At 46.6% G+C, this 10,698-nt stretch overlaps 1 pseudogene; it reads left to right on the plus strand.

Moving 5' to 3' along the window:
* Positions 1 to 513: 513 nt before the first annotated feature.
* On the plus strand, positions 514 to 10,652 carry LOC105813321 (annotated as a pseudogene).
* Positions 10,653 to 10,698: the final 46 nt, after the last annotated feature.

The raw sequence follows: 10,698 nt of genomic DNA on the forward strand, positions 1-10,698 counted from the left end.
AAAAAAACAGAAATAAAAAAAAAATGGGGCTGGGCGTGGTGGCTCACACTTGTAGTCCCAGCACTTTGGGGGGCCAAGGCAGGAGGATTGTTGAGGCCAGGAGTCAGTCTGGGCAACATAACAAGACCCTGTCTCTACAAAAAAAAATTTTTTTTTTAAAGAAAAATGAGCAGAACTTTAAAAACCTGTAGGAAACCCTCAAGCACACCACACATACATATAATGGGAGTCTCAGAAGGAGAAGAAAGTAACAGAAAGGATATTTAAAGAAATAATGGCTGAAAACTTCCCAAATTTGATGAAAATGTTAATCCACGCATCTAAGTATCTCAACACATTCCAAGCAGGATAAACAAAGAGATCCACACCTAAATACCTCATAATCAAACCATCAAAAGCCAAGGACAGAGATTCACCATGGCTTAGCTGCTGCAGCTCTTGTGGGGCCTGAAGCTGTGCTAGCACCTCTCCCAGAAGACCCTGGCAGTTGGCCAGCCTTTCTCCACGTGAGCCATGTGCCACCAAAAGGTGGCGATCAAAAATTCAGACATGTTGGAAGAGATGCTGTGGAACTCCATGGAGTGTGCTCCTCTGGTATTGGCGAAATATAACATAGAAAAGGACATTGTGGCCCACATCAAGAAGGAAAGGGTTTGACAAAAAGTACAATCCCACTGGGCATTGTATCGTGGGGAGGAACTTTGATAGTTATGTCACCCGTGAAACTAAACGCTTCTGCTTATATCTGGGCCAAGTAGCCATTCTTCTGTTCAAATCTGGAGAAAAGCATGGACTGTGCCACACATCCGGTGATCCATCCAAAAGCAAGGGCTGCAGCCTAAATTCCAAATACCAGAGACTGAAATTTTCAGCCTTGCTAAGGGAGCACTTTGATCTTGGAACCTTTATTGTGTTATTGTACAATAATGTGTATTGTGGGCTGGGCGCGGTGGCTCACGCCTGTAATCCTAGCACTCTGGGAGGCCGAGGCGGGCAGATTATTTGAGCTCAGGAGTTCGAAACCAGCCTGAGCAAGAGCGAGACCCCGTCTCTACTAAAAATAGAAAGAAATTAATCAGACAATTAAAAATATATAGAAAAAATTAGCCGGGCATGGTGGCGCATGCCTGTAGTCCCAGCTACTTGGGAGGCTGAGGCAGAAGGATTGCTTGAGCCCAGGAGTCAGAGGTTGCTGTGAGCCAGGCTGACACCACAGCACTCACTCTAGCCCGGGCAACAAAGCAAGACTCTGTCCAAAAAAAAAAAAAATGTGTATTGTGTTCTCTGTATTAGTTGTGCTTATAAAATAGTTAGCAAAACAGCTTACCTTTATATTTATTTTTTATTCCATAATTCTGCTCCATGTTTTTTTCTCTCAAAATCCATTCCTTTAAAATATAAATCGGTTGCAGACGTGTTAAAAAAAAAAAAAGCCAAAAAGCCAAGAAGAGAGAATTTTTTTTTTCGGAGACAAGGTCTAACTACATTGTCCAGACTGCGGCGGTGCAGCAGCCATTCACAGGCACAATTACAGCTCACTGCAGCCTTGAACTCCTGGGCTCAAGCAGTCCTCCTGCGTAGCTGGGGCTACGAGTGTGTGCCACCATGCCTGACTAACTTTTTAAATTTTTTTGTAAAGATGCGGTCTTGCTATGTTACCCATGCTGGTCTGAAACTCCTGGCCTCAAGCAATCCTCCTGCCTTGGCCTCCCAAAGTGATGGCATTACAACTGTGAGCCACTGCACTTGGTGGAAAACATTTAACTTTTTAAATACTAAATTTTGTCAAAGACTTTCTTTTTTCTTTTTCTTTTTTTTTTTTGAGACAGAGTCTCTCTTTGTTGCCCTGGCTAGAGTGCAGTGGCGTCATCAGGCTCACTGCACCCTCAAACTCCTTGGCTCAAGCCATCCTCCTGCCTCCCAAGTAGCTGGGACTACAGGCGTGCACCACCACGCCCAGTCGATTTTTCTATTTTTAGTAGAGAAGGGGTCTCGCTTTGCTCAGACTGGTCTTGAACTCCTGAGTGCAAGCAATCTTCTCACCTCAGCCTCCCAGAGTGCTAGGATTATAGGTGTGAACCGCCACACCTGGCCCCTGGTGGAAAAGATTTTAAAAAAGAGAAACCTTTAGCTAGACTGATCAAGAAAAAAGAGAAAGGATTGAAATTACTAAAATTTGTAGTATTATAAAAGAGGAGACATCACTACTGACCTCACAGAAAGAAACAAGAGTTATAAGGAAATATTGTAAACAATTGTATGCTAAAAAATTAGATAGATTAAATGGACAAATTCCAAGAAAGACACAAACTGCTGGAATTGACTCAGGAAGAAATATTCTCTCACTGATTCCTTACCTGGAAAATAAAAAAGAAAGAAGAAAAAAAAAGAAAAAACAGGAAATCTGGAAAAACCTATAACAAGTGAAGAGATTGAGTAAGTAATTTTAAAACTTCCCACAAAGAATAGAAGCCCACGCTTTCATGACTTCACTGATAAATCAAATGTTTAAAGAAGAATTAATCTCAATGCTTCACGAACTCTTCTAAAAATGGAAGAGTAAGGAACACTTCCCAACTCATCCTTTTACCCTCTTATCAAAACCACATAAAGACATCACAAGACATGAAAACTATAGACCAATATCCCTTACGAATATAGGTGTAAATATCATCAACAAAATGCTAATAAATTGAAAGCAGCAGCATATAAAAAGGAGTATATACTCTGAACAAGTGGAATTTGTCCCAGGAATGCAAAGTTGGTTTTAAGACATGAAAATCAATCAATGCAATACACCATATTAATAAAGGACAAAAATAACTCAATATCTCAATGGACTCAGAAGAAGAATTTAATAAAATCTAATACACTCTCATGAAGAAACATTCAACAAACTGGATTAGAAGAGAACTTCTTCAACCTGAGAAAGGGCATCCACAAGAAACCTACAGCTAATATCATACTTAATGGTAAAAGACAAATTTTTCTCTTAAGATCAGGATCAAAACAAGGATGTTCACCCTCCATTCCACATTGTACAGGAGGTCCTCTCCAGGGCAATTAGGTAGAAAAAATAAGTGAAAGGCATCCAGATTGGATAGGAAGAAGTAAAACTATCTCTATTCACAGATGACATGATCTCATGTATAGAAAATCCTAAGAAATCCCCAGAAAACTGTCAGGGCTAATAAATGAGTTGCGTTCAACAAGGTTGCAGGATACAGATCCTATACAAAAATCAGTTTTTTCTGTACACTAGCAATGAGCAATCTGAAAATGAAATTAAGAAAACAATTTTATTTACAATAGTATCAAAAAGAATAAAATACTTAGGGCCAGGCACAGTGGCTCACGCCTGTAATCTCTACTAAAAATATAAACAAAAATTAGCCAGGCAACTAAAAATAGAAAAAAAAAATTAGCCAGGTGTAGTGGCTCATACCTGTAGTCCTGGCTACTTGGGAGGCTGAGGCAGGAGGATCACTTGAGCCCAGAGTTTGAGGTAGCTATGAGCTAGGCTGACACCATGGCACTCTAGCCCTGGTAACAGAGCTAGACTCTGTCTGAAAAATAAATAAATAAATAAAATGCTTAGAAATAAATGTAACAAAAGAAGTGCAAGACTTATACACTGAAAACTAAAAAACATTGTTGAAAGAAATTAAAGACCTAAATGAATAGAAATACATCCCATGGATCAGCAGACTTAATATTGTTAATGTGGCAATACTCCCCAAACTGATCTACAGATTCAAGCAATCCCTATTAAAATCAACTGGCTTTTTTGCACAAATTAACAAGCTGATCCTAAAATTCACATTAAATGCAAGAGTTGTGGAATAGCAAAAACAATCTTTAAAAAAAATAAAATTGGAGGATTCACTCATACTTCCTGATTTCAAAACTTTTCATAAAGCTACACATTGAGACAGAGTGGTACTGGGGACTGACACAGGACAGACCTATAGATGGGTGCAGTCTGTGGAGTTCCATTTCATTCTCAATCTACGGACTTGAAAGTCCAGAATAAAACCCTTACATTTGTAGTTAACTGAATTTTGATCAGGCGCCAAGGCAATCCAATGTTGAAAGAATCTTTAGACAACTGGATGTCCATATGCAAAAGAATGAAGTTGGACCTCTACATCACACCATATACAAAAATTTACTCAAAATGGATTGTAGACCTAAATTTAAAACTATAAAACTCCTGGAGAAAAATGTAGGAGTAAATCTTCACAATCTTGACTTAGGCAATGATTTCTTGGATATAACACTAAAAGCATAAGCAACAAAAGAAAAAATAGATAAATTGGGCTTCACCCATAAGCATAAAAACATTTGTACTTCAAAAGACACTATTGTGGGCCAGGCGCGGTGGCTCACGCCTGTAGTCCTAGCACTTTGGGAGGCCGAGGCGGGCAGATTGTTTGAGCTCAGGAGTTCGAGACCAGCTGAGCAAGAGCGAGACCCCGTCTCTACTAAAAAAAAAAAAAAATTAATCGGACAAGTAAAAATATATAGAAAAAATTAGCCAGGCATGGTGGCGCATACCTTTAGTCCCAGCTACTCGGGAGGCTGAGGCAGGAGGATCGCTTGAGCCCAGGAGTTTGAGGTTGCTGTGAGCTAGGATGACGCCACGGCACTCACTCTAGCCTGGGCGACAGAGTGAGACTCTGTCTCAAAAAAAAGAAAAAAAAGACACTATTGTGCTTGCATTGGCAGCACATACACTAAAATTGGAATGGTGCAGAGAAGATTAGCATGGCCCCTGCGCAAGGATGACACAAAAATTCACGAAGTTTTCCATATATAATATTAAAATCAATTTTTAAGAAAACGAAATCAAGGTGTCAGCTGGGCAAAAAATAAAATGAATTTTTAAAAAGAAAAAAGACACTCTCAAGAAAGTGAATAAAATATTTGCAAATCATCTATCTGATTAGACCTTGTATCTAAAATATATAATGAAATCTTACAACTCTATGATAAAAAGGCAAATAACCTAATTAAAAATTGGGCAAAAGATTGAATAGACATTTCTCCAAAGAAGATATGCAAATGGCAAATAAATACAAGAAAAGATCACTAACTGGAAAACAGTCTGGAGTCCCTCAAAATGTCAAACATAGAGGGGCTATACCACTCAGCAATTCCACGCCCAGGCACAACACACTGGTTTTTAGTATATTAGCAGAGTAGTGCAATTTCACTACCATCTAACTTTAAGACATTCGCACACCCTTTAGCCGGTCCCCTACTACCTTTCCATTGTCCCTGGCCCCAGGCAGCTGCTATTCTATCTCCTGTCTCTGCGCCCTTGTCCGCTTCACACGTATGTATGGAATCATACATATGTGGTCTTTTGTGACTGACTTCTTCCACTTAATATAATGTTTTTACAGCTCATCCATGCAATAGCATGTGTCAGTACTTTATTCCTTTTTGTTGCTGAATAATATTTTACTGTATGGATGTATTGCATTTTATTTAGTCATTAATTGATAGACATTTTGGTTGTTTCCACTGGCTATTATAAATAATGCTGCAATGAACATTCATGTAGAATAGATTAGATTTTTGTATGCATGTGTTTTCATTTCACCCAGGAATGGAACTGCTGTGTCATATGATAACTATTTTTTTTTTTTTTTTGAGACAGGTTCTCACTCTGTCACCCAGGCTGGAGTGCAGTGGTGAGATCACAGCTCACTTCCTAGGCTCAAGCGAGCACTCCAGCCTGGGTGACAGAGTGAGACCCTGTCTCAAAAAGAAAAAGAAAAAGTGAAGATGCGGAGTCAGTAATGAAAACTTTAAACTTTGGAATAAGCAAGAAAGACACATTGCTGGCTTTTCCGGTGGAAGAGTGCCCATTTTTAGAGCACAGCTTTCCAGGTTATCTGATTTTGACTCTACCAGGTTCCTGAATCTCACTGTCTTTGAGCTATTTTACAGATATGTAAATTACAGATAATTGATAACATTGCCAACAATTCCTTTTTATAGACATGTGAGTAATTTCGGTCCAGTGAAGGTTCCATTGTTTTTCCTGTGGAAAAAGTTGGTCTTACATCTATTTTTAAGTCCATTTTAGCGTTTCTTTACTTCATATGAATTTGTAGTTCTTGAACTTCTCATTTGAACTGGTTTTTCATTAGTTAATGATTTAGCCTTTTTTTTTTTTTGTCTCACTCTGTCACCTGGGCTAGAGTGCCATGGTGTCATCATAGTTCACAGCAACCTCAAACTCCTGGGCTCAAGCAACCCTCCTGCCTCAGCCTCCTTAGTAGCTGGGACTATAGGTGTGCGCTACCACGCCTGGCTTATTTTTTCTATTTTTAGTAGAGACGGGGGTCTCACTCTTGTTCAGGCTGGTCTCGAACTCCTGAGCTCAAATGATCCTCCTGCCTCTACCTCCCAGAGTGCTAGGATTACAGGCGTGAGCCACCACACCTGGCCCATTAGTTAATGATTTAAATAAACCTTTGACACACTGTCCTTGTTGTCAAAATGCTGCCAGAACAAACTACTACAAACATGGTGGCTTAAAATGTGAGAAATGTATTCTCTCACAGTTTTAGAAACCAGAAGGCTGAAATCAAGGTGTCCACAGGGCTGGTTCCTCCTGAGGCTCTGGGAAGAACCCTCTGGGGCTCCTCCCGCTTTAGTGCCATCCAGGCTCCTTGGCCTGGGTCCTTTCACTCCAACCCTGTCCCTGATGTCTCGTGGCCTTTCGTTCAGTGTCCTCATCTTCCTCTCCTTTCTCAGTAAGGACTCCAGTCATTGGATTTGGGGCCCAATCTAATGTACAATGATTGCTTCTAGAGATCCTCAACTTGATTATGTCTGTGAAGGTACTATTTCCAAATAACATCTCCTGCGCAGGCTCTGGAGCTAGGACTTGGAGTGAGTCCTTGTAGGGGGGACACTGTTCCAGCCACTCCACACATACTCATTTTTTTTTTTTTTGAGACAGAGTCTCACTATATTGACCTGAGTAGAGTGCCGTGGCGTCAGCCTAGCTCACAGCAACCTCAAACTCCTGGGCTCAATGATTCTCCTGCCTCAGCCTCCCAAGTAGCTGGGACTACAGGTATGCGCCACCATGCCCGACTAATTTTTTCTATATATTTTTAGTTGTCCATCTAATTTCTTTCTATTTTTAGTAGAGACGGGGTCTCGCTCTTGCTCAGGCTGGTCTCGAACTCCTGAACTCAAATGATCCACCTGCCTCGGCCTCCCGGAGTGCTAGGATTACAGGCCTGAGCCACCGCGCCCGGCCACACACATGCTCATTTTATACCTGTGTGAAAGTCATGCTTCTTCAGGCCTATTTACACTCTTTCTTCTCTCACAGTAGTTTTGTAGCCCAAAGGGACTGGGAACACCATGTCTGGGAGACATGGGGGTGCTAGGAGATCGGGGAGATGGGCTGAGAGCGGGGCCCTGGGATCTAGAGTGTTTCTGAGGGTGAGGGAGCAGGAGCCGAGATCATTTGGGACAGGGGAAGGTTTTTCTTGGTGTCTCCTGGGCCAAGCGGCCCTGGTTTTGGCATGCTGACTCCCCGCAGCACCACCCAGGGCACGGTGTCCACATTCAGTCCAGGGCATGTGCTGTCCATCCAGAACAAAGCCCTGCAGGCCAGCAGAGTGCAAGGGACAAGGCAAGTCACAGCTTATTCAGCTGTGCAGCTCACACCTTGCCTACATCATCACTTCACAGATGCCTGGAGCCTTACATGTCAGCCCACACGGATGCACTGCACTGGTCCATTAATCAGTGTAGGGTGCTGCAAGAGGTCAAATGTGTGCAACTGAGAACATTCCAGAAAGCCTGGCCCTGGGAGGGGCTCCAGGTCCACTTGGCCAAGCACAGCCTGGACTTCGGGGATGAGGCAGTGAAGACTGGACCAAGTACTGCCCTCCTGGGAAGGGGACAAAGGATCACTGAGGACAGCTGCCTGTGCTCAGCCAGCACAGGGAGCACAGAATGCGTTACGTTGGGAATGATGGGTATTTCACATGTGAGGCAGGCAAAACAGCAGCCAGTGGCGTGAGACAGGGGCTGAGGTGCTGGCTCCGCCAGGGACAGGGACCACCCAGTGGAAGAGATGCCCTTGGTTTGAGCCATGTGAGAGGAGTAGGAGAGGTGTGGGGGGAGGAGAAGGAGGAGCTGTAGGAGGAGGAGGAAGGGGTGGAGGAAGAGGTGTGGGAAGCGGGAGGAGGAGTTAGGAGGAGGAGAGGGGAGGAGGAGTAGGTGTGGGGGGAGGAAGAGGAGGTATGGGAGGAGTTGTGGGGAGGAGGGGCAGTATAGAGGAGGAGGAGGAGAGGAGGAGGAAGGGGAAGGAGGAGGAAGGGGGGAAGGGGAGGAGCCTAGGCATGAGGGTGTACAAAGGTCTTGAGGTCTAAATTTTTCCACTTGCAGAACCTGCATGCCTGGCCCCACCAGGAGGGGTTTTTATTTCATGCTCAAAGTGGCAACCTGGGAGGGCTTCGGGCAGGTGCAATGCCAGGAGCACCATAGTTTTGAACTCTGGGTGCTGTTGGGGGACCGTGGTGGGCAGTCCTGTGGCAGCTGTGGTTGCTGGAATCTAGTGTCCAGGCCTGGCCCCATCCTCCACAGCTCTCCCCAAAGTGAGGAGAATCCACTGGGGGGCTGGAGGTTGTGATGTCATCAGGATGTTCCTGTAAGGGGCTAAGGCCAAGGTCTTATCTTGGAGGCCATATGGGACCACACACTGGCCTGGAGCAGTCTCTCCGTGGGGCTGTGAGCCACTGCAGGGCCTGCCAGGAGCCCTGGCCGCTCTCCTGGTTGTCTCCCTTTCCCAGAGCGAGGGGTTTCTTTGCCCTCCCCCCAGGCAGGTGGTGAGACAGCTCCTCTCCTGTGGAAGGAGATGGGAGAGTGCAGCTGTGGCCAGGGGACCTGGGCCCACGGATTCTGGCAATGGCCAAAGCTGGGCTTGCTGATGAGGGACAGGGCAGGAAGGAGAGTGGGTACGGGCCGGGAGCAAACCCACTGGGGAAGGGGTAAGAGGTACTTGATGGTCCCAGAATCCCCAACACCAGTGAGGGGGGCATCACCTGGAGGCTGTAGGCTCAGGTCCAGAAATGGTGCCCATGTTCCATCGGCGAAAACTAGTGTGGTCTCCCAGGGACAGAGACTGAGTCCCAGCAGCTGGGACGGCAAGTCACGGGAGGAGGGTTTTGTTTGTTTTTGTGTTTTAAATGGTAGGTATCAGTGCATGTTTGGCTGACCCAGTGGAGTGAAACAACTGCGGGGACAGGAGAAAGAGGGCATGATCCCATAGCAGGGACATGGTCCTCAAGACCATGGGCTGCAGTGTCCTTGCCTTCCCCACCAGGGGCATACCACCCCTTGCACCCTGTTGCTCCAGCCAAGTCCTGGGCTCTCCAGACCGCCCCTTTCTTCTCTCTCCATGCCATATCCACCCATCTCCATATCCCATCCACCCACCTCCTGAAGCCTAGCTCTCTGCTGTTCTGTGGAGCCCATGTCACCCATTTTGCGAAGCTGACACCTCCCCACCCCCACCCATTTTTCCTGAGTCTGAGCTACTGACATGGCTGCATGGACTTATGTACGAATCCTGACATCTGGCACCGGCAATGCTACATGGGAGTAACTTTCTGAATCAGCCCAATCGGCTGGAAGTCACACTGCTTGCTGGGAGACTTTAATTTCCGTGTTCCGGGTGCTCAAAGCCCTCCTGGGCCTGTGCAGGTGTCCCGGTGCCTCCAGGGACTTCCATGGCCCTAGACCTTCAGGTGGGCCCTGAGTCCCATCCACAGGGGCCCCTGCCAGACTGCCTGAGGCCTCTTGCTGGCCTGTGCCACGGTGCAGGCTTGGCCTCGTAGGGGCAAGGTCCTAATGGTCATCTTCCCCATGGGCTGTCCTTCTGGGGTCCACACTCCAGTGGGCACGACAGTGGAATGAATGGCTTCAGTCCTGAACGCCCCATGCCTCCCCTCTGCATCTTGAGGTCAGGGCACCTTGAATCCTCTGCCCTGCCCACTGCACCCCCACCTGCTCTTAGAGCCCTCAACCCGGACATCCCAGCTCCACCCTCTGTCTAGGGCCTGGCCAGGTGCAGGGCCCAGAGTGGGCAGGAGGAGGTGGCATGGGGGACCCTGCTGCCCTCTGGCTCCCTGGGCCTCCCAGTACCCTGGCAGGCACTGCGCCCTGGCCCAAGGGTTTTCGCCTGCCCCGCTCCCGCATGGCCCTCCTGGCCCCCAGCCTGGGCTTGCTTCCCTGATGTGAGAGCTGCGGGCGAGGGGCGGGAGGGGGCAGGCGCTTTCCCAAGTGGTCAGCGTGAGCAGGCTAATCGAGTGTGGAGAATCCAGGAACTCGGGGCCGCGGCAGGGCGGCCAGGCCACACGAGGGTCCTGGCTGCCAGAAGCAGAGGCCTGGGGGCGCCTGGCACCCAGCAGGGCCCACCGCAGCGCTGGAGTCAACCCAAGCTGCACCTGACGACGACGGTATCTAAGCTTGTGAGTGACGAGGAAAGCAGGTCCTGAGCAAGTTAAAGAGATCCTCCTCGATCACACGGCACGGGGCCGAGGAGACCTCGGGGAGCCCTAGCCCCCAACTCCTCACCCCTCTGCTTCTCGCTGCACCCAGACTACCTGTGACTGGTCTGGGAAGATCACAGTGCCCCGTGGCGAATGCGGGACTCGA

Source organism: Propithecus coquereli, unplaced genomic scaffold (assembly GCF_000956105.1).
Source record: "Propithecus coquereli isolate 6110/MARCELLA unplaced genomic scaffold, Pcoq_1.0 Scaffold28, whole genome shotgun sequence".
Lineage (NCBI taxonomy): Eukaryota > Metazoa > Chordata > Mammalia > Primates > Indriidae > Propithecus > Propithecus coquereli.